General features: G+C 40.4%; 1 long non-coding RNA gene across 1 annotated transcript in view; it reads left to right on the forward strand.

Annotated features, from left to right (window-relative positions):
- The window catches only part of LOC108542089 (uncharacterized), a 62,686-nt gene extending 40,456 nt beyond the window's left edge, over positions 1-22,230 (forward strand). The window contains exon 3 of the long non-coding RNA XR_001889158.1: positions 22,163-22,230. This is a non-coding gene — a long non-coding RNA (uncharacterized LOC108542089). The remainder of the gene's footprint in view (positions 1-22,162) is intronic.
- The last annotated feature ends 3,234 nt before the right edge of the window (positions 22,231-25,464 follow it).

Here is a 25,464-nt window from a genome sequence, read left to right on the forward strand (position 1 = left end):
ATCACAAATTTGGAGGCTTAAAACAGCAGAAATTAATTTTCTCACAGTTCTGGAAGCTAGAAATCCAAAGTAAAGTGTTGGCAGAGCCATGCTTCCTTTAAAGGTGCTAGGGAAAAATCCTTAGTTGCACTTCCTCCCTTCTAATGGCTTCCCACAATCCCTACTGTTGCTTGGCTTGCAGATGCCTCACTTCAATCTCTATCTCCATCTGCATATGGCTTTCCTCCCTGTGTCTCTTCCGTGTCTCTGTATCTAAATCTCTTTCTCCTTTCTCTCATAAAGATATCAGCCATTGGATTTAGGGCCCCCTCTAATCCAGCATGGTCTCCTTTGAACTTGATTACATCTGCCAATATGCTGTTTTAGAATAAGGAAACATTTACAGATAAAGGGGAGTAAGACTTGGATATGTCTTTTTGGAGACATAATTTCACTCATTACACTGGCCAATGAATAAACACACTGTGGTGTGTCCGAGCAATGAAATATTACTCAGAAACAAAAAGGAACAAACTATAGATACATGCAACAACTTGGATGAATCTGAAATGTATTATGCCAATGAAAAAAGCCAGATTCAAACAGCTATATAGTGTGTGATTCCAAAATGACAGAGAGGGAGGGGAAAAAAGCAAAATGCAAAAAGCAAAATGATAGAAATAACCAATCAGTGGCTGCCAGGGGTTGGGGAAGAGAGGGTTGGATTACAAAGGGGCAAGCATGAGGAACCTTTGGGATGATGTTTCCTGTATCCTGTTTGGGGTGAGGGTTGCACAATTCTATGCATTTGGCAAAATACACACACTGTATGCCAAATAAGAGAAAATTAAAACAAAATTAAAATAAAAGTAAATGGACAGATTTCAGAGACTGTGGGAGAGAGCAACACAAGGCCAAATGTTCAAGGAGGGCCAAAGATGCAGCAAGAGAGATGACATGGTACCTGCTATAAAGCATGAAACTTTAAGGAAAGAGTGAGTGCAATGGAGAAATACATTTGTAGAAGTCTTTTTAAGCGGTGTGCAGTGTGGCTCCTGCCTTCATATTATAAGTTCAGTTAAGATCTGTGCTGTTTTGTCAATGCTTTCAGAATTGTTTTTTGTTTTGTTTGGAAATTCAAAAATTGTTGGCTCTGGATTTCAGAGAAGAACAAGTTACTTTTTGGTTATAAAGTGATCAGTAGCCTAAGTGAGTTCATTTATTTGTATTTATTTTATTTATTTTTTAACTTTTAGGTTAGGAGGTACATTTACAGGCTTTTCGTACAGGCTTTTTATACAGGTAAATTTGTGTCATGGAGGTTTGTTGTACAGATTATTTCCTCTCCCAGGTACTAAGCCTAGTACCCAATAGCATTTTTTTCAACTCCTCTTTCTTCTCTCCCCCTCCACCCTCAAGGAGGCCCCTGTTTTTCTCTTCTTTGTGTTCATGAGTTCTCATCATGTGGCTCCCACTTATAAGTGAGAACACATGGTATTTGGTTTTCTTTTCATGCATTAGTTTGCTAAGGATAATGGCTTCCAGCTCCATGCATGTTCCCTCAAAAGACATGATATCATTCTTTTTTATGGCTTTATAGTATTCCATGGTGTCTGTGTACCACATTTTCTTTATCTGTTCTACTACTGATGGGCATTTATGGTGATTCCATGTCTTTGCTATTGTGACTAGTGCTGCAATGAACATTCGTGTGCATGTATCTTTATAGTAAAATGATTTATATTCCTCTGGGTATATATTTAGTAATGGGATTGCTGGGTGAAATGGTAGTTCTGTTTTCAGCTTTTTGAGGAATCACCATATTGCTTTCCACAATGGTTGAACTAATTTACACTCCCACCAAGAGTGTATAAGTGTTCCTTTTTCTCCACAACCTTGCCAGCATCTGTTAATTTTGATTTTTTAATGATAGCCATTTTGACTGGTGTTCAATGGTATCTCATTGTGGTTTTGACTTGCATTTCTCTAATGATCAGTGATACTGAACTTTTTAAATATATGTTTGTTGGCCTGCATGTATGTCTTCTTTTGAAAAGTGTCTGTTCATGTCCTTTGGCCACTTTTTAATGTTTTTTGTAATGGCAACTATTTTCAAATGTTACCCACAAGTTAGGCTCTGGATTGTTGAATTAGGAAGAGAATTTCTAATATGCAAGAGCCCAGAATACATACCACTTAACGTACCACTTAGCACATATTTTCCAAAATCTCTTGAACGCATACTTTAGAAAATGGTAAAAAAAAAAAAAAAAAAAAAAAAAAAAAAAAAAAAAAAAAAAAAAAAAAAAAAAAAGCAAAAACAAACAAAACTCAAAATTCAAAGTGTAAAAAAGACAATTTTATGATATATAAGAATCTGAAGTAAACAGAGAAAATAATTATAAATTTAAGTAATAAATTTAATGCTCAGGTACGTTTTAAAAGCTGAATGTGATTTTGAAACTTTCAAAAGAAACATCCTATAATCTAAAACCATAATTTAGTAAGAAAATGGATTTAAATGTGTTTAAATTCACAAATACACAGTTAAAATGCAGTTGTGCAGGAGTGGGGTTGGGAGAGCAGAAGCTGCAGACAGACAAAACAGTTTTGCTCTTATCTTTGACAATCTTTGAAATAATGGCAAGCGTTTCTAATTGTTTGACAAAATATATTCTTTCTTACTAACCAAAACTCAGTCTTGTTCAGGATGGCAAACTACTCAGTACAAATTATCTATTTCTCAGCTTTCTTGCAGCTAGAGATGGCCATGTGACATGATTGTTTAGGGAGGAAGCTGGCTGGGGGTTCCAGGGAAGTTTCACTACCCAGATCCAGATCATCGCCTCTTCCCTCCTGTTGTGCACTCTCGCCCCCTTCGACCCTCCTCTTCACCTTTCTTCCTGTTTGGAATGTAGATGGAGGCCCAAGATGCAGCCCTCTGTCTTTTGCAACTCTGAGGCTCCATGAGATGCAAGTTTTATTCTTAGGATGACAAAGCAGAGAAAGAAAAGGAGCTTGGGCCACGGCATGACCCTTTGGGAGCAGCTGCGACCCTGCGTTCATCTGTCCCCACTTCCTCTTATGTGAGAACAGTCAGTCCCCATCTGGTAAAGCCACTCTAGACAATGTTCTAGACCCGGTCTCTGTCACTAAACCCTATCTCTAACAAAGTTTGTGAAACCACAAATGTAACTATTAATAGAATCATAAATAAGATACATACTTGCCAAACTACTTCAGAAGGAAAAGCCGGAAAAATGTCTAACAGCAGACAACAAAAGAAATATCTGATGATGATAACAATAAAATGATAATAAGTCCACATATGTCATGTATGACAATAAGTAGAGGACAAAGATTTTTTAAAAGTAAATCAAGTCTCTCTATTACCTGGTTCCAAGTCACTCCTCAATAAAGAACCAACCAAAAAAAAAAAAAGTTTGCAATTAAATGTTTGCCAAATATATTTCAGGGAAACAATGAAGGAAAGCAATATGTGGCCGCAGAATTAACATCAGACAAAATAGAAATTAAGGCACAATCGTTAAACCAAAGAGGAGCTTTTATTTTGATAAAAGACAGTGAATAAGGAACATGTTCTTTTGAGAGCCATATACCTAAACTAAATACATCAACCAAAGTTCTTACCACAAAGATAAATTGGTTGCAAGACTGCTGTGTGAGACTTTAACACAATTTTCCAAGCCTTCGAAGATCATGGAGATTAAAAAAGTAATAATGGTGTCAAAAAGTTGTAAGATATACGTAATGAGACTGAAATAATGATTAGAAATTAAGCTGAGAATACGTATTCTTTTTGAAGGTTGATGGGTACCTTTTCCGAACTAAGTTACAAAAAATTACAAAATGCGTAGGTTGTATACTCTGACCTTTATTCGTGGGGAAAACTGCACAACATTAGAGCTGTGTGGTCACTGCAAATCATGGAAAAGTGCCCATGATGTCATGTTATGTAAAAAAGCATTCTGCAAAATTATATATTTTATTCAAATTTCTAAAAATTCATAGAATGAAATACTTCATTTTCACAGTGGTTACCACTGGATGGTGAAATTAGAGAAGAGATACCTTTCCTACTTCTGTGTTTTATGAATTTTCCACAGTGAGTATGTATTGTATTCAGACTACATGAAGAACAATAATTGGTAATAAAATAAAGGCAGAAGATCAAACTGAAGGCACACTATGAATCCATTTTCTAAGTGTATGAGTGTGTGTATTTGTGCGTATACATTTATAGAGCCAAAGGTTTAAAAGAAATGCACTAAAATATTAACAGTGGTTATTTCAGAGTTATAATTTTCAGCTTCTCACATTCTCCACATTGAATATCCATCATCCTTATAAGTGGAAAAAATAAATATCAATATAAAATTAAGCCTTCAGGGAAGTCTTCCTCTCAAGATGGCATCGGGGTACATGCTCCAGAGTATCCCTTCTTTCCCAATACCCAGCAATGCAAGTTAAAGCATTAAAAAAAGAAACAAAGAAAATAAATAGCTGTGCTCAGAAAATAATAGCAATTTAAGGTGCAGAGTGGGGTGGGCCTACTGGTCTGGAAGTCAGCAGAGGGGACTGGTGGCTGAGGGTTTAAACTTCTGTGGGAAATGACATGTAAACGTGCTCCTTGAGAGACAAGTTACATGAACCAGACCCATAAATTAAAACTTAGGGCTTCCACCTATAATCCCAGCACCTTGGGAGGCCGAGGCAGGAGGATTGCTTGAGCCCAGAAGTTCCAGACCAGCCTGGAAACATACACCCACCTCTACGAAAATGTAAAAAGTAACCGGGTTTGGTAGAGTATGCCTGTGGTTCCAGCTACTCAGGAGGCTGAGATAAGAGGATCACTTGATCCCAGGAGTTTGAGGCTGCAGTAAGCTATGATCACACTACTGCACTCCAGCCTGGGTGAGAGAGCGAGACCGTGTCTCAAGTACCACACCCTTGCAAAACAAAACCAAAACCAAAAACAAAACCAAAACGAAAATTTAGGGCCGGGTGGATCTGATGCCGCCATTTGCTCCCATTCCCATGCCCAAGAGATGACTCTGGACGAAATGGTACCTGCCTAAACTAATATCTGGTGCCTGGCCCTGTAGCACTAAGCAGCAGACTGCAGCAGGACCAGAGAGTGACCTTATGACCAAGGAAAGAGTTGGGTGGTTGGCTGGACTGGAGGCTGGATCTAGGATAGCCCCTGCATCACCCCAAAATTTCAAAAGGACTATCTGTGAGATGGCAGGTGGGGTGAGAGGAAGATGAGGAGAAGTGACCAGAAAAGTTTCAGAAGGGGAGTGGAGGGATGGGTAATAAAAAAGAAGAGAGGAGGAAAGAGAGAGAGGGAGAAAGAGGGGGGGGCAGAGAGAGAGAGAGAGAGAGAGAGAGAGAGAGAGAGAGAGAGAGAAAGGGGGGGGGGGAAGGAGAGAGACTAACAGGTAACTTCCCACATAAAATTCCTAAACACATGAGGAAATTCCATGCGAAGAAAGAGACCCAATGAAAACAGCAACCAGAACGGGAAATTACTCGGGATGGTTTCTTGCAATGGAAGTAGAGAATTCTAACCAGCAGCTCAAGATCGGTCCTTTTCATTACTCATTAGAACTTCTTTAGAGAGTGATCAGGGTATGTAACAGGGCATGGAGCCCAGACCAGACAATCTAGTATCTAATGGCTGGTCTGGTGAAGTGTTTGGTGCTGAAACTACATATATATGTGGTTTTTGTTTTTATAAGCTCTCTCTCCTGTTAGGGGATATACTCAATGGTAATTAACAAAGGAAAAGTGAACTCTACAGGTTTAGCGATCATATGCCTCAAAAAGACATTCAAGTTCTTGTAAGATGCTTGGTGGCTTAATTTTGTAAAACTGAGGTCCCACTATGATACTGGAGTTTGCTCCAGGGTTCCACTAGGGTACCGCCTCTGCTCCACGGAACCTGCATAATGGGGGTCCTTGTGGGTGTGGACCCCACAGGTAAGAAAGCTGGGACGTTTCCAAGTGCTTCTAAGAGAGCTAGTTGAATAGTACTGGACAATAATCTCACTGAGCTGTGGCGCTACTGGGCCCTCCGTGGCTTCCTTCTACCTGCGGACCTTACTTCCCACCTCCCCTCCACCTTCGCCTTCTCCACCCCCATCCCTGCCACCTCTATCAGAGATTCTGCTTGCTGTGGCTGTTGCGCCCCTGAACTGAGGCCTTCCATTAACAGCTCCTTTCAGAAGTACCAGAGCCCAGCTAGGGATGCTTTTAGAGGCTCTCCCTGAGCTGCCCTCCTAAACCTTATGTGTAACATTGACCCTTGCCTTTCTCATACCACCAATGCCAGAGACCCTTCGCAGGGGTCAGTTAGGATGGACTTTTCCCTGTCTTAATCTAATCTAGAAGGACCTAATCACCAGTCCAGAGGATTGTTGGTAGAATTCCTCAACAGAGCTCGGAGCCCTTAGGAATAGAAGAACCCTTGTCAGGGACCTGACTTCATATCCCAAGGCTCAAAGGAAGACCTTTGCCACATGGCTCAGAAAAGCGTGTGCAGGTGTTTCCCCCTCCAGTGAGGACAGAACTTAGAAAGAAAGGGGCTAGCCTGCAGCCCAAAGAATTCCAGTTAGACTGTAAGCAACACTTTGCTGCTACTACTGAAGATGGACAATCGTTAGAATGCCAGCGAGGGACAGTGCTTTGTTGTTGTTGTTGTTGATGTTAGAGACAGTCTCGCTCTGTAGCCCAGGCTGGAGTGCAGTGGTGCGATCTCCGCTCACTGCAACTTCCGCCTCCCCAGTCCTGATTCAAGCAATTCTCCTGCCTCAGCCTCCCGAGTAGCTGGGATTACAGGCCCGTGCCACCATGCCCAGCTAATTTTTTTATTTTTAGTAGAGACGAGGTTTCACCATGTTGGCCAGGCTGGTCTTGAACTAGTGACCTCGTGATCCACCTGCCTCGGCCTCCCAAAGTGCAGGGATTGCAGGCGTGAGCCACCGTGCCTGGCCAGAGGGAGAGTTTTTTAAAGTTCCATAGGCTCATCAACAAACAATGATCATGCGCCAGGCAGTCTCCTAGAAGTTGGGGACACGGAGAAATCAGAGAAAATCAATGGACGATTGCTGGGTCATGCTTCGTCTACAGTACGTTTCTCAGCCTCTTCGCTACTGACCTTGGGACCAGAGGATTCTTTGTTATGGGGGCAGTCCCATACATGTCGGGGTGTTAAGCAGTATCCCTGCGCTTCTACTTACTGCATGACGGTAGCAACCCCTCCCCCAAGTTGTGACAACTGAAAATGTGTCCAGACATCGCTAAGTGTCCCCTAGGGGCAAGAGTGGGGGTAACATTGTCCAAGGTTCAGAACCAACAGTCTAAGGATGAATTAAGACCAATGAACCCCATTTTTTATTTGAGGCAATGTTATGGCAGAAATAATTCTCTTCCTAATGGTTTTATATTGAACTGATCAACTAAATGGAGAAAAGAAAATGGAGCGGAGGCGGTACCCTAGTGAAACCCTGTAGTTAGAGTCCCGTCAGACAGGTTTAGTCGGCCCCTCCATTAAGAAGATGGAACGAGGGCTACAATCACTCACTGGGGATAGAAAAGGAGCCTGTGAAGATCAATGGCATCCAATGTAGCATTAAGGCCCAAGAAGGCAAGCCGTGAAAACAAGTCCTAACTGGCATAAAATAAAAGGTTTTTAACCACATGGAGCAAATCAGTCCCTGGGCTGTGCCAAGAAGGAATCTGGAAGGGACACAATTATGGAGATTACGACTAGAGAGATGATTAGAGACTTGGGGAATTCTTTTTTCGAGGACTTGCTAAGGAAATGGGACTGTAATTAGAAAGGGAAGCAGGCTTTCTCTCTGCCTCTCTCTCTCTCTCTCTTAGGTGAACTAAAAAGCTTGGGTAAATACATAACAAGAATCTACGAATCTTCCAAATCAGTGGGAAAATGTTCTAACTTCAAAAATCACTAATGAATACGTCCTACAGCAAAGTAAAACTGCATTTGAAAATCAGTCTCCTAGTTACCTGTCAAGTCAGGAGCGTCAGGATTTTTAGGTATGTCCTGAAGCAGCAGATGACAAGTTATTGAAATAAAAATTCTGAATAAAATTAGGGCAGCCTATTAGCCCAAACAGGGGGACACACAGTAAAAGACTTACTGGATTTGTGAACTGAGAATTTTGTGTGTGTGTGTGTGACTGAGATTCTTACTTTGAAAGTGTAGAAAGTAATTTTTTTGCCTTTTTGGCGAGCGGGATAAAAACCCAAACTGAGATCTGAGGTTTTATAGTTTGGCAAATTTCAGAGATATGAAAGCAGAATTTTTGGCACTCAGGGACTGAGAGGCAAATGACATCATATGGCTTAAGGGAAATAGAGAGCTAAAAAAGTACATTTGGAAAATTTCAGAAGCTGCCTGCCACTGAAATCATTTTGAATTTTTTTTCCCAGTGAATTTAGTTGTCACAAAAGGCACTGGATTAATGACCCTGCAAAAGAAAACTGGCAAGTCTCAGCTCCCTCTTAAGGGCCCCTAGGTTTGGAAGGCAAGGAGTTGTGTTGTCAGAGTTGGCTTTCAGGAAGTGACTCCCTGAATTGGTGGCACATTGGGGGGTGAGTTAAAGGATTCAGCTATGGTCCTATTGGCTTGTAGAGAGGAAGGAGAGCTAGCTGTCACTCCATAGTCCCAGTTTCTTGATCCTGGTGGCATCCTGAGTATGATTTGAGGGATTATATATTTGGAAGCTCAAGGTAGTCATCCCAGAGCTTTTCTTTGGGATGTATCCTGCATCCCCCTAACAGGAGTTTATGGAAATAACATCATATTCAGTAAATGGCAGACAAATTCAAAGATGGAATTAGATGGAGAAGAGACGAGTGGGAAAAACATTTTCCCTTCAAACCATTACTGATCAGATTCATCACCCCTAGGGTGGGTTAGAGGAAATGAATGGGCAAAGGAGATGTATCAGGAGTTACCCTGGAACAAGGATGAGAGGACTGCACTGAGTGGAACTGTTCCTGGCTCTCCTTTTCTCTGTTCTCCCTAAGCCTGTTTATTTTCAGCAGCTGTCCTAGAGTTCATGGCTTTGCAGAGAGATGGAAAATAAGGAATTATATAAAAAACATTTTAAAATGGAAAAAAATATTAAAATGGGATAAAAAGAAAAAAGAAAGTATACTTAGTGCTGCAAATACACACTCAGAAATAGGAGAACAAAAATGAAAGGCACTAAAATAAAACTCAGGACAAGTGGCATTTAGTGAAGTCTTTTCCATGTTCTGGTGTTATTGTATTCAATTCTCCAAGCCCAACCTTGTCCTGCTCAGTAAATTAATATGAGTGTCAGTTGCGGACTTGCAAAACTAGGACTAAGTCATGTGGTATACTCATCAATATAATATATTCATGTCCATCAATTTCCTACTTGTTTTCAAATCTTGACTCAAAACTTTCACTTTTCCTCCCCAACTGGCTGTTATAGTGCTGGGTTTCCCACAGGGTTAGAGAAAGCCTTTGTGTTTGCCATGACTACATGGGGAAATATGGTAAACCTCCGAAATAATCTACTCAGAAATCTTGCTTTCTGATTGTGGGCCCCACAGGGCCTTCCCTCCAATGTTCTCCTCCCACCCACTGGTTCTGGGGTCTTACTCAAACTGGGAGAACAGAGGTCTGAGCAATGGAACCCACTAGCTCTCTCCTTGCTTTCCTTCTCTGCTACCGTGAAACTCCATGGGTAAAGAATTCTGCCTACTTCCTGGCCTCTGATTTACCAGCTTGGCTTTTGTTTTGTTTAGTTTTGTCTCCTTTCCATCCTTCACTCTTTTGCAGGCTCATCCTGCATTTGTGAGCGCTCAATCCTATCTCCTTTTGTTTCCCCAAAGTCTCTGCTACATCAGTTATTCCCTCTTTTTCTTAAATCTTCAATTACCCTTTGTGTAGACTGGCTCCTTCCACCTCTGGCTACAAACACACTTAGATCTCCTTCATCTTAGGAGAAAAACCTATCCTACAAAACCTTCTGTGTCTCCCTCAACTATTATCCCTTTTCAAACTCCCTCTGAAATAAATGCCTCTATTTCTTAACCTACACTTGACTCATCAACACGATTGGATTCTGCCACTGCCATGCCCCCACCCCACCTCTTTTCATAGAAATTGTTCTTGGAAAAGGCCAACAAAGATCAGCTCCTAATTGTTACATCAAATCACTTGCTTTCAGCTTCTACGGACCTGGCCTCCCCGTGGTCTGACACCAATATTAGCTTTTCCTCCTTGACACCCTGGTTTTCTGCTGGCTTACATTTGACTTCTTTGATGCCCATTTTATCTTCACTGGCTCTTTTCCCTTTATCCTCTACTTAAATGTGGACACTCCTCTTGGAGGCCCCCACCCTGCTTCTCTCTCCATTCTATAGGCTTTCTCTGGACAGTTTTGCCTATGCTCATGACTTCAGCCATGTCTTCTCCACGGATGACTTTCAAGCCATATTTCCAGTCCTGACCTCATGCCCGAACTCTTCTCTAGTATTTTCAGTTGTGTTCTGGTATTTCACATTCAAGCTGTCAAAAACTAAACTTGTTATCCCCAAAATCTGGCATGGTGCGTGGCACAGACAGCCCTGCTGAAGCAGAAGAAGAGAGTTTCAGGCAGGTCAGAACATAGAGTTTTCAAACCAGGTCACATCTGCCTTCTCCCCTTTCCCATGGAGACCTCAAAGTCTGGCAGACGCAAACTGGTAATTCCCATCCTGACTTATCTTAAAAACTTCTGCCCATTCTGTAATTACAGAAAACAGAGAAGATATGAATTCAAATTCGCGTATTTAATACGTGTATTGGCTGGCTTTGCAGTAGGACCAGAAGACCTTGAACAGCCTGACTTTGGGGCCAGCACAAAATTACTCGATGTTTCAGTATTAACTCTAGCTAGGTGCCTTAATCTTAACCTGTGTCTTCCCTGCAAAGAGATAATAAACACATCCTGGAAATTTTCCTCTGCAATTCTGCTATGGATGTAGTGCAGATAGGTAGAACTGTGTGTTGAGGCTTGGCTCTGCTAATCTCTTGGTACAACATTTATTTTTCAAGTAATTTCGTGCAGGTTCATCACTCCTTCCAGTAGAGACTGACAATTCGCCCATCACCCACGAGTTTGGGAGGCAGACAGGGTCCTGTCAACAGATGGTATTATCTGTCTCAACAGATGAGAGCCCACAGAGAAAAGTGGTAGAAAGGTGTCTTGGGGGTAAAGGCCATGGGGGGTCTCCCAAATCGCTTCTAAAATGCCAGTATGCCCATCATGGAGCTATCATCGCAGCTTGAGCTCATCCTCACATCTGGATGTGACAAGTTACAAGTCTGTTACAAGTTAGCACTGGCAGTGGTTAGCTGATGTCATGTGAAGCATTTCATAGCTTCTTTGGTGGTAGAATGATACCTAAAAGAGACAGGGAGTCGTGGACTAGTGAAAAGAAAATGAAGAATAGGAGGCATCGAGGGACCCAAAGAAAAACAAACCCTACTGCGCCATATTTCTTAGGGTCAGAAGAATCACCCCCCGATTCCTGACTCCTGCTTGTTGTGGTGACATAGATAGCCAAGGGAGCACCAGGAGATCTGAGTGTCATTGTTCACCTCGGGGACAACATGCTCTTTCATTTGATAAGAATGGTGCTTCAAATAATGGAAAATTTGAAAAATTCACCCTCTTTTTGGTTTTGCATAGCATCAGGTCTGATAATGATTGAAGTATATGTGGGTCATATTGACATTAGACATTCTCATGGTTTTGTATTGGAAGCTGGTGCCCACATGGGTATGGTTCACCTAGGGAAGGAGGTGGGTATTGGAGTTGTTCTAAGAATGCAGAGCCCTCTCTGTCCTGATAGGAAAACAATTCAAATGAGGATAAACTATAGGATGATGGCCAACATAATTTCTTTCTGTCTTTAGTATTTTTATCTGGGCCCAAATTTGAAGGTATACTTAAGGACACCCATGGAAAGCAGCTGTCCCACACAGGGGCATATGCATGCTGCTCTACAGGGGCTGAGCTGAGACTGGAGGGGCGGCAAGCTCTACTCACGCGCTGGAGGACTCCTCCTGTTGGGACGCCGCAGGGAGCCACACGCAGTTCTCCTGCAGTGTGCCAGTCTGGAAGCTTTCAGGTCTTTTGGACTCGATGATTTATCTTACACTGACTCAGTCAATGCAGATGAGAAAGTCCCATGAGACAATAATGTCACCAAAATCTCTGTCCTCAGCTCTTATTGCTCTAATTGTATCTGCTCTGTAAGGCCTTGGAATTGACACAGCCCAATCAATAACACTACTCGCAAGTGAGGAACCGTTCTTGGTGACACTGCTGCAGTATTTCAGATTTACAGATATTTTCTCATCCAATTAAGAAGATGGAGAGCATTCAACCACTGCTGGTCAGAGACCTAGAATTCCTGTAACAAACTTCTGCCCTACCCAATTTGGCTGCAGAATTACTTTATAAGAAGAAATTTGGGCCTTGTCCCCTGACTTGAAGCCCAGTGTTTGAAATATGCAAAGGAACTGTAAGTAATACAGAACAGAGTGTCCTTCCTCCTTGCTGGGAAGAGGTTCTCCCTGTCCAAGTTCTCCTAACAATGTTGCTTCTATCAGGGAAACAGTTGTTCATTGATGCTGTCTTTTAATATCATAGAGCTTCTATCTACAACCAGGGAGAGGTGATTATCAAAGGTGTGCCATCCCTTAGCACAGCCTAAAAGTTTTAGTGCATATATAGAAAACAATGCAGATTCCTGGATACAAACTCTCACAGCCCACTGCGTACAGAGCAGCAGGGCTGTAGGTAGAGACTCCAACAGGCAGAGGGCAGAGGCAACTCACATACCCAGGGCTCAAAGGCAGTAATCATGAAAAATTGATTCTGCTAAGGAATAATCTGTATACAATTAAGTGCATAAATATTAAGTGTATAGCTTGATGAATTCCCTCCCTACACACACAAATCAAGTTATAAAATCCCACTTCCTTCCAGTAGACACCTCCTAAAGCTTACCCTTATTTTGACTCTAATTACCATAGATTAGTTTTGCCTGTTTTTAAATTCTTTTATATTTTGGCTTATTTTTTGGCTCAACATTATAAGATTCATTCATGATCCTCTGTATTGTATAAGCTTGTTCTTTATTGTCGCTGTTTAGTTATTCCATTGTATAAATACAGCAGATTATATTTACCTATTTTACTGTTGATGGGTGGTTTAATTATTTTCAATCTTGGCTTTCATGAAGAAACTGCTATGAATATTCTTATACCAGTTTTGTACACTGCCAAAATGTTTTCCAGTGTGTGTAATAATTTACATTTCTACCACCAATGGAGAAGAGATCCAGATGCTCTGCATTTTCACCATTACTTAGTATGTTCAGTCTTTTAAATTTGGGCCATTCTGGCAAGTGTGTAGAGGTATCTCATTGTGGTTTTAATTTGCATTTTCCTGATGAATATACACATCTTCCATTAAGCATCTTTTCATGTGCTTATTGGCCATTTGGATAGCTTTTCTATGAAGTACTTAAAGTATTTTGCTCATTTGGAAAAATCAGTTGCCTCAAAAGTGTTGTCTTTTCTAGATTCTCTCTTGTGGACACTGATGGTTATGCCTAATTGTAACCATCCAGTATTGAGGTCCAAAGGAGGCAAGGAGAGGCCAAGGGGAAATGGAGATTCCTAACATCAGATCTATCTGATAGGAAGGTACATTTTCCATGAAGCCTTCCCTAAACCCTCATACTCCATGTTCCTTTAAGTCTTAAGGTGCCTTGTATTCACTTCTATTTGCCCCCGATCACATTATATTGCAGTTGGTGTCATGCCAGTCTCTTCACTAGACCATGAACTTCTTGAGAACAAGAGTCTTCTCATCTAGGTGTCCTCAACAACCAACTCAGACCCTGGCACTGAGTTGGTGGATCAACTCATGGTCCACTTAGTCATGGCTCAAGAAATATGTACTAAGAAAATAAATGGATGGATGGATTTTAAGCATATATATGATATGACCAGACTTGCATTTTAAGAAGGTAACTCTGGCAGAAAGTAGAGAGAGAAGCTGGAGACCACAAATCTTCAGTGGCAATTTCTACTACACTGGTTTAGACAGAAAATCCAGAGAAAATATGCTGAACAATCACAGAAAAGTTCTGCATTTGTCTTTCTTCTATAGCCAAGGGATGCACAATCAAGCCCAAGGCAATGATGGTGTCAAATTTTGTTAGTGAATTTACTGAATCTGATTCAGGGATAGATGACAATACAAGACAACAAAAAATATGTTACACAGTCCTAGATGCCAATTGAATAGTACTGATAGTAAGTGGTAAGAGTTTAGAGGAGGTAGCGATTACTGTGAGGCACATTGATCAGGATTTTACTAGTAAGATTTTCCCCTAATATTAAGATGTTAACTGATATGCTTTTGATTTTTATTTATTTATTTATTAAAAAAATTTTTTTTGAGATGGAGTCTTGCTCTGTTGCCCAGGCTGGAGTGCAGTGGCACGATCTCAGCTCACTGCAACCTCTGCTTCCTGGGTTCAAGTGATTCTCCTGCCTCAGCCTCCTGAGTAGTTGGGATTACAGGTGAGCGTCACCACCCATGGCTAATTTTTGTACTTTTAGTAGAAACGGAGTTTCACCATGTAGCCCAGGCTGGTCTTGAACTCCTGACCTCAGATGATCCACCCACTTTGGCCTCCCAGAGTGCTGGGATTACAGGCATGAGCCACCACACCTGGCCTTGAAATACTTAAAAAAAAATTATGATGATGGAAATATTATTGCAAATGTGCAATTAGGGTAAATTGAATGAGAAAATACAAAAACAATGAAACTTACCATTTTGAATCTCTCAGGCCCAGAATCAGTACTGAGACGGCAGACATAAGTGAAGGTATTGAAAGCTACAAGGGTCAGCCCCAATGAGCTCAGAATAGTGGCGTCTCCATAGGCCACCACAAATTGCAGGCTCTTGGACAAGGATGAAGCCACCAATCCTTCATAGCAGGCCCTGCCTCTGCACTCATGCTGTGCTCTGCTTCAGCCAAGAAGATGCACTGCAGGCCTCTAACAAAACCGACGTCAGGCTTTCTGGGGATTTTATAGATGGGGGAATATATGGCTTAGAAATCCCTAGGTTAAATCTTTAGTTCAGAATTGACAAGAATCAACTCCACAAAGTCTTTTTTTAAAGGTAATTTTAAAAATTGCAGTGAGATATACATAACATAAAGTCAACCATTTTAACCACCTTTACAGGTCAGTGGCATTAAGTCCATTTACATTGTTGTGCAACCATCACCACCATCCATTCCCAGAACTTCTTCATCTTCCCCAAATGAAACCGTATATCCACTAAACTACAACTTTGCATTCCCTTCCTTCCTCAGCTCTTAGTAACTACTATTCTACTTTCCGTCTTTATGAATTTTACTACTCTAGGTACTTTGTGTAAGTGGAATCACACAGTGTTTGTGTTTTTTAACTGGCTTATTTCACTTGGAGTGATGTCCTCAAGGTTCATCCAGGTTGTAGCATGTGTCAGAATTATCTTCCTTTTTAAAGGCTGAATAATATTCCATTGTCCACATATACCACATTTAATTTTGTAAAATTAATTGTGCCTACTTCTTTAAAGTGAATGTGGGAATTTTTGTGTATTTTTACATATTATCATTAGAAGAAATAAAGTAGGGAGGAAAGAGAAGTAACATTTATTGAGAAACTACTATGGGTCTGGCACTGGGCAACATTCTTTAGAAAATATAACCATTTATGTCTCACAACAGCCCTGTGAATTAGACATTATACGTTCAGGTGGGAAAGGTGGAGGGGTTTGTACCCGAGCTTATCTCTCTGCAAAACCCATTCATAGCTTCCCTGTGCACGGAGGCAAATTCCAGAGAAAGCTGACATTGTGCTATTTTGGAATGCATTAAGTTTATCTTTGGTTATATTCCTTATACTTTTACCATCTTCTCCTCACTTTTAATACCCTTTCCTCCACCCCCAGGCAATCCATCACGAGTCAGCTCTGGTTCTAGTATTATTAAAGAGGAATTGCTTTCTTTTATTGAAAAAGCACATAGCTGAATAAGGAAAACCATCTGACTCTTTCAATAGATACTGAAAAGCATTTTAATTCTTCACCTTCATTATTTTAAAATTTAAAAGTTCAAACACTTAGCAAACTGCATGATGATAAGCTCAAGTTCTTCATCTATGAATGAGAACTCAATCTCTCCAAGTCATAAACTTATCTTCTCTCTCTATTCAACGCAGAGCTTGATATTTATAAATTACATTGTCATTTATTTCCATTATGTTTTACAATCCTGGAAGGCACGTCAGTGATGGGAATACTTAATTATAGAGAAGAAAGCTTGTCTTTGGTGCCTGGGGGCTGGCACTGTAGACTAGATGTAAGAAAATCCACACTTGAACTCAGTTCTTGATAGAACAGCTAAGCCATAGGAACATTGCTGATGGATTGAGTAATTCACTTTTGATGTAGGAGTCTTCTGGCTGACTTGGGGTCTGTCATACAGCCTTGCCCTATGCTATTGTTTTTGTTAATTACTTGGACAAGAAGCCTGATAACGAGGCAATCAAATTTATATATGATATGTAGCTGGAAAGAATAACAGAAACAGGATCCCAAAATATTTTTATACTCTGGAAACATGGCCTGAATCTTAAAAATATTAAATACATATTAGCTCTAGTATTTGAATACAAACCACCAGTTATTAGTAGACTACCAGTGATATAGTAGAAGTGAATTCGTCTGGATTCCTGGGATTGCCAGTGACAGAAACCTAACTTTCATTGTTTAAACACAAAAGAGGGGTTTTGGCTATTGTAAGCAAATCCTGGGGGCCTCAGAACTTGAGTGCTTTTGGAAATCTCTCAATTTGTCTTGTTTTTGATTCTCCTTGTGCATTTTCAGTTTCTCTACAAGGGAGGACCTCTGGCCTTTAACAACTCTTGAACTTATGTATTTCCAGTTTAGTCAACAAAAAGGAAAGAATTTTCTTGCCTCAGTTAGAAAAAAAGTTTCTTAGGAGGATTTTACTTGGCCTGGATTAAGTACCACTCTAGGCCAAATGGAATAGCCATGGAGGTTAGTGTGTAAAAAGGAGTCACCTCCCATGTGAATCACATGGTTAGACAATTTTCTAGAATGAGAGGAGGCATTAGATGGAGCACCAACCACAAGAGAGATTTGGGTTGTTTACTGACTCTAAAGATGGTAAGAGTTGAGGGCAATATGGAGTTGCAATAAAAACTAGAAGTTTGCCTTGATGGAACTAGAGAGTATCCAGAGCGAGGACATGATGGCTGTGTCTATTCCTCATTCTTTCGGTCATTCCTGGAGTATCGTATCTGGTTTTGGTCATAATGCTTGAAAACAAAACAAACAAATTAGAAATATGAGAGTTGCCAAAAAGGTGAAAAAAATGCAAAATTTTATCATGAGCACAAAATGATGATAGATTAGGCATGTTTAACCCAGAGAAGAGGATACATATGGAGACATGACAGGTGTCTATCATGTATTTGGGGAAGTTTTCTGTGGAAATAGGATTGAACTTGACTTATCCTACTTTAGTGGGTCAAGCTGGCTCCAATGCCACTTGTGACATGCCACCAGTAAGCCCTGGTGTGCAGAGGAGGACCAGGCCACTTATTAGCTGTGGCGCGGTTAGCATCTTGATTAATACGTCTCATGTGAACATGTGAGTATTTCATAAGATTGTGTTAAAGGTTCCAGGAGGTAAGGAATCAAATGCTCCTTATAGGATGCCTGCCATATTGTGGTGGCTCCATACATGGTAGCATTGACATTAGCAGAATTTGCATTCACATAAGGAAGTCAGTGTCAACAAATAAGGGGATCCAACCCCAAAAGAGAGTCTTTACAGATAGTGAGCTTGCTGTCACTGGAGGTGTTTAAGCAAATGCCTAAAAACCACTTTGTGGAATGCATTCAAACATTGCAATCTGGACTACGTGGTTTTCAGGGTCCCATCTGAGTTAGAGCCAGTGATTCTAGATTCTTATCCATTTCTTAACTCAAACTATTTTTCAAATCCATATTCATAATTTATCTGTTTTTAAAAATTTAACAAGTAACAGTTTTAGTGATAATTATTGCATTTCTATATTTATAGATAACTGGCACATATGGAGGTGGAATAACACAATTTGATATTTTCTCATGTGCCAGATTTTTTTAATAAATATAGAAAATCCTATAGTTATGAAAACTATTTGTTAAAATTAAATGTATATGCAACTGGGCATCTGTTCTGATATATCGGATCTCTCGAGAACTAGTTTTCCTGTTGCTATTGGATGGAACCCAGTATTAGCCCAGAGTTTGAGGGCCTTAAATTTCAGACTACCCAAATAAAACCTGAAAAAACTTTACTAATTTCTGAACATAATGCACTTCTACTCATTCTGGTTAAAATTAAACTATCTATAAAATAGAAAATATCTCCTCCCCTCTGAAAAGCAACAGTGGGTTTTTTTCTCCCTCAATGTTAAGAATTCCAAGTAGACTACACGGTACAATAAAAAGGCTACGTTTTAGGGTCAACTAGATTTGAGCATAAATTCTGCCTCTCTCTCTCTTTCTACCTGTGTGGTCTTGGGCAAGTTGTTTAATATCTTTGAGCTTTCTTATCCCACCTATAAAAGGAAGAGAGTAATGTCCACCTTTTAGGTGTGTTGTGAGGGTAAAATAACATGAAATGCCCTGTGCACAGTAGACAGTTAAAAAAATACTGATTCTCTCTTGGATACGTTTGAGACTGTACATTTTGGACATAACAAGGGGATTATATTGATGATGCTAGGAATAGCTCTTAAAGTAATATCTACCATTGATTGGGTGCTGCCTATGTGTTGGGTACCAGATTAAACATTTAAAATAATAATCTCCTTTAATCTTATCAATAGTTGCATGGGAAACATGGCAGCAAGACAGTTTTACAAGTAAGAAGTGACACTTACAGAAGTTAACTTCTCAAGGTCCTATACTTTGCAAGTTGCAGAACTGGGTCTCCTACCCAGGACAGGTGGATTCAGGAGCCTTAGATTTTAACTCTTACTCTACATTGCTTAGCTGATACTCTAAAAGAATCTTTCAAAGAATGAAAGCAATGTTAATGGTGTTTTATACTTAGTGTAGATGATGTTGTCATTTTCACTGGACTCAGGTGAGATGGTTTTTCTTTTATGTGGCTGAATTTTCATGACCTGCTAACTTTTTGTAGTTGCAACACCCACAGGTTTTGATGGGTAGAGCTATGACTGGGGACTCCTTGCATTCTATGTATTGTTCTCAGATTATTAACTTGCACGTGGCAATAGTCCAGGCAATATGATCTAGATCAAATTATGGATTAGTGAGTTTGATCTCTTGTCTCCCTTCACTTGGGGGAACTCCATTTTGGGTCTGTCATGCTCTCCATCTGCATCGGTGGTCAGGTCCAGCTGTTGCCCTTCCCATTAGCATGCCTGGGGACAGTCTCCTCACGCCATAGCAGAGCATCTGGTTCTTAATGCCTGGTGGCCTCTTGTGACCCTGAGAGCTTCCCGAGATGGTTGGAATACCCGTTCTTTCTGTTTAGAAGGACACAGCTCTTACCTTTCACTGAATGTCAGTGTTTAATTTGCGAGCTTCCAATTTAGGCTTATTTTTGAGAATTCAAACCTCTTTTCAGGCAAATTAGGTTAAACTGTTTGCGATGTGGGAGCTACTTGACCTTGAATCATTTTCTTTTTCCTTTTTGAAAGAGAGATAACAAAGGCTTTGGCAGATGAGATTTAACATGCTTTGGAGAAAATAGACAGAGCTTATGAGCATAAACATATAGTTCAGGGAGCCAGTAAATAAGCCAGAGACCAAGGATGTCATCTTCCGAAGGGAAACAATCCATACCTTTCTTGATGATTATATCTAGTGCCATACAAATTCTGTACCATGTACTTTATTTTTTAATGGTTTCCCATACAAAGATTCTAAACAGATTTATTTAATCTATTTAACAGATTCTAAACAAAATTTAGGTAGACAATATTAAAAATATTAACAGAAATTCAAGAATATCAAGTCTAAGATTTTATTTAAATACACTAGAACATATTTTCTTTTTCAGGTCAATAAAAGTTTTCCATATACCCATAAAGAAGAAGCAGCTCTTAGGGTACAGTGTTCCCTTATGTCTGATGTCTCCAGATGGTCTGTAAAGAGAGCCACTTGGCATTTCATTCCTAAACAAATTGTAGACCCATTGCAACAGGACAAAGAGATTCAGTTGAAAAGGCATGCGTGATTTGACAATTATCTAGGGCAGTGGGTCTCAAATTTAACACATATCAAATCCCCTGGAAGATTTATTAAAACAGATTGCTGAACCCACACTCTAAGTCTCAGACACAGTTAAGTCTGGGGTGTTACCCAAGAATTTGCATTTCTAATACGTTCCCAGCTGAGGTGGATACTTCCAGTCTCAGATCCTTGATCTACAGCAGAGCTGTCCACTAGAAATATAACATGTGGCACAGAGGTAATTTTAAATTTCTAGTAGCCTCATAAGGAAGTGAAGAGGAATAATTCATATTAATTATAATAATGCATTTTCTTTAACCTAAAATATATGAAATATTATCATTTCAACAGTCATTATAAAAATTATTAATGAGGTATTTTACATTTTTTTATATTAAGTGTTTGAAATCCTGAGCATATTTTACACTTGTGGTACATTCTAGTGTGTGACAATTAAGACAATTAAGTCCCACTCCAAGCGCTTCATGGCCATGCATGGCTACCAGGGACTGTATTAGAAAGTGGGGAACAAATATTCTAATAAATTACATTGCAGAGAAAGGGCTTAGAGATTTTGTCAGCAGGTCTCAACCTCGGGGGCACATCAGAATCACTTGGGAGACTTAAAACATAACCAGTGCCGACCGGGCGCGGTGGCTAACGCCTGTAACCCCAGCACTTTGGGAGGCCGAGGCGGGTGGATCATGAGGTCAGGAGATGGAGACCATCCTGGCTAACATGGTGAAACCCCGTCTCTACTAAAAATACAAAAAATTAGCCGGGTGTGGTGGCGGGCGCCTGTAGTCCCAGCTACTCAGGAGGCTGAGGGAGGAGAATGGCGTGAACCCGGGAGGTGGGGCTTGCAGTGAGCCGAGGTGGCGCCACTGCACTCCAGCCTGGGGACAGAGCCAGACTCTGTCACACACACACACACAAACACCCCACAAAAAACCATACCACTGCCTAGGTCCCACTCCCAAAGAATCTTATTTAATTGGTCTGGAGTGGGGTGTGGCTAACAGTCTTTAAAAAAATCTTCCCAGCCAGTTATAAAGTGCAGCCAGTTTGAGAATCACTGGGGTAGACAAAAGCCCAGCTGAAGTAGGACCCACCTATATATGTGTAATCCACTTACACACATGCCTTTGGTAAAGGGAGAAAATAAGGAATGCTAATACCAGTAAAATATCTACAACAGACATGTTCAAAGAGATTGCTTGCTCCTTACCACCCTGGGAAACAAATACTGCTATTTTGCAGAAAGTGTAGTTGAAACTCAGAAAGATCAAGTTGGTCAGCCAACTTCAGCTGTGCTGCAACAAAGACACACAGTGATGTGCAGATAAAACAACTAATTTCAAGACCTGCTTTCTACAGTATCATCTATCTGACTTGTTATTTAATTATCATTCAACTGTTTCTGCAACTAAAACTGTGGGTACACCCTCCCTTACCTACTTGTTTAACTGAAGACAATCTCCTCACTTTTAAAGAAATACAGAAACATAAGGTCCATTAGTACAAAGCAAATACAGCCAGTGGCTTCTTCCCACAGAAGATCTAGATCATTTTCCAAATGTTTGGGGGTAGTGAAGAACAAGATGATGAAAACTGGCAGAATGTTTTCTCTTGTTAGTCTGTTTTAAAGGAAATTTCTTCTGGGCCATCATTTATATTTGATTCTTTCAGTTGAAAAAAATGTCCATTTGATATCTGAGAAACTTTTTTTAGCCCTGACTTTTTGCACTTTAAAGTTTATTTTCGTAGAACTTGCAAGCCAAGTTGTGCCAGGGAGCACAGGATAGCGGACGGCATGGTGTGCGGGTGGAATCCGACAGCCTGGCGGAAGAACAGATGGAGGCACCCAGATGCAGCCCTCCCTGGCTCTCAGGGCCAGGGGCAGGAGGCCCTTGGCTCGCCAGGAGCTGCTGTTCCACATCCTCACATTGATTTACTATGAGCTTTCCGGAATTAAAATGTTTGTCTGAGGTCCTTGTAATTTTCTACCATGTGGAATGTAGTGTATTTAATATATGGCTTGAATTTTGTTTATTTATTTGTTCATTTGTTTATTTATTTTGGGAGACAGAGTCTTGGAGTGTAGTGGCACAATCTCGGCTCACTGCAACCTCCACCTCCCGGGTTCAAGCGATTCTCCTGCCTCAGCTACCCGAGTAGCTGGGATTACAGGCACCCACCACCATGCCTGGCTAATTTTTTTTGTATTTTTAGTAAAGACGGGCTTTCTCCATGTTGGTCAGGCTGGTCTTGAACTCCTGACCTGAGGTGATCCACCCGCCTCAGCCTCCCAAGGTGCTGGGATTACAGGCATGAGCCACCACGCCTGGCCTATGGCTTGAATTTCAAAACTCAAAGGCCGTAAACCCCCTTTTTGGCTTCATCTTACTCTCTTCTCCTAAATAGTTTTAACTCTAGGATATGCCTTTTTGAAGCTAAGACTTATAATTCCACTCCAATATCTCACCTACTGTGTCTGTCGTAGCCCACTTTTCAGGCACTTCAAAATCACTAAACAAAGTAAGACTCTGGGTCTTTCATTGATCTGTCTTGAATTTCTCCTATAACGTTAATGATATAAGGAGATCTACCAGTTAAGCTAATTATTCATGTTTTTATGCTGTATAGGCCATGAGTGTAACCTTGGAATCCACTGCTGAGAGCCCTAGCCCCAAAGTATTTCCTTGGAAACTTCAACTTTTGAATGCCTGTATCTAAAAAAATGTCCAATAAAACCCCTATTCAAATCTATGTCTCTAGTTCTTGATAATGTGGTGACTGTTGGTTTGAATAAAGACATTTTATCCATCCTTTATTCACTTATTAGCAAATGGTCTTCATTGTGAATCCAAATACATGATGGAGAGGAAGGCATTTTGAAGGATACTCGTATGCCCATTTAGACAATTTATACTAGATGCACTTCAAGAAAGAAGGAGAAGACTCCATATTGTAGAGAATTGGGAATAAAGTTGGATATTTAGGCATGGTTGAATTAGGTAGACCCATAGACTTTGGTAAAATAATTTGCTCCCAAGACTTTGCTCCTGATAAGAAAAGCGTGTTGTAATAATTTTCTCAGCAGGGAAGTTATGGAACTGATATTGAGTTGTTCATCAAAGGCTGCTTGGCCGTGGTTGGGGGAAGGTGTTTTGGCTGCCCTCGACATGATTTTGTCCCACCACGAATCACCCCAAATAACAGATAAAAACAGAAGTCCCTTAAGTCTATTCCAGCTAGAGTAGAGTTTCCTTCCGTATAGTAGTATGCTAACTGTGATTCCTCCTGAGGCCTCTGTTTCGTTCCACTGAGGCCTCAGAAGCTGAAGACAATATAATAGGTATCAAGTATCTCCCAGTATAAAGCTATGCATGAGACCCATCTGCTTCATGCTAGTGGGTTGTGATCCAGCCTTCCAAATAGAGGTGGGAGATGCTGATCATGAGGACCGCTCAGAGACAGTGGTCAATATGCTGTACATTCTTCACCACCCCTGGCAGTGACGGGGACATGTGTCCTCTTCCCTAAAGCCAATTGAAGGAGAGAACTTCACAGGAACAAGTAGGGAGCTTGCCACGTCTCTTGGAGTTTGGAGCACTCAAGGACTCTGCAAACGTGTCTGCTGGTGGAAGCTGGCTGAGAAAGAGAGGCCTGATTTCTCAATGAGAGGTACACTCTCAGCAGTAGGGCAGGGGGCCTGTCTCCAGACAAGACAAGGGCCCAACAGAAGATGCCAACCAGGAGCCATCTTAAAAGATGTCTTGCCTAACATGGCACCAGAAGGGGCCATTTGACCCCAAAAGATGAATGGACATTTTATTCACCATCAGGAAAATGTAAGTCCAGGAAACTATTTGAAAGGAATGTAATAGAAAATACAAAGTTTATTTCTATTTGCATAATACAGAATTGAACTTGTTTAATTAATAAAACAGCTATATAAAATGCAACTTCAAGTCACCCTTGAATAAAGATACAATAAAAATAAAAACATGGTTTATTATGTAAATCCTCTGGCTTCACCAGTATCAATTGTCCCTAAGCAGTTTTGGAGCTGTCACATTAATTGTGTTGTATTAGGAAGATTTGTCTAGTATGACAAATATGAGAGACAGGTCAGAAGAAAGAGAATAATGAATTTCTGCCTCTCTCTTGGCCTTCCCCTTCTCTCACCCTAAGATGTTCTTACATAAACCTCATATAATAATTCCCTGTCCACTTCCTTGCTGCCCTTATAAAAATTATTCTTTAGTTATCTGTTTTTGAGTTATCTCCTGAACTAGATCTTCAGTACAGAGAAGTCAGGGATTCATATTCCTATTTGTATTCGCAGCACCTAGGACAGCTCCTGGCCCACCGCATATGTTCTAGAAATACTCGTTACGTGGATGAATGAGTCCCAGTTCTGTTGCTAGGTCTGAGAGGGTTGGGGCATTCTTTGATAGCTGACTTTATTTGGGTGGAAGTTTTCTCAGTTATAGAAGTATTGGTCTTAATTTCTAGGTTTCTTTCAAAGTACAAATCTCTGATACAGTAAGTGTAAGAATAGAAGGATAAAGTAACAGAAAGCATCAAAGGTAATGCCAATGGTGGTAAGCTTGAAAGAATATGAGAAAATAGTAGAATCAACAGACAGAACTAATTTCAGTTAGCAGTGATAATTGGGACACATGAGAAGAACTTTTTTGAAACATGTTTATCTGAGATAAAGGAAATATATCCAATTAAAAACCCATCTGTATGTCAAGTTTAAGTTAGAAATTTGGTGGTTATCTTTACACAGTGATAGAAAGTAGCTAATAAAGTTGATTTCGAGGGAATAAAGCAAAGTATTAAAGAAAGAGCTTGAAAGTCTACTGAGAGTTGGTGGGTAGAAAATAAAGGCTCCTCCTTAAAAGCAAAAGACAAACGGGTGGGAAAGATTCAGAGAAACGCTGCCCCATACATAAGAACCTAAAGAAAAACATAATTCAAGGGATGTTTTGCAGAAAGATTTTGGTACTTATAGTTCACAGTAAGAAACTGAAGTTTAATTGGG

Source organism: Rhinopithecus bieti, unplaced genomic scaffold, assembly GCF_001698545.2.
Source record: "Rhinopithecus bieti isolate Rb0 unplaced genomic scaffold, ASM169854v2 scaffold_1583, whole genome shotgun sequence".
Lineage (NCBI taxonomy): Eukaryota > Metazoa > Chordata > Mammalia > Primates > Cercopithecidae > Rhinopithecus > Rhinopithecus bieti.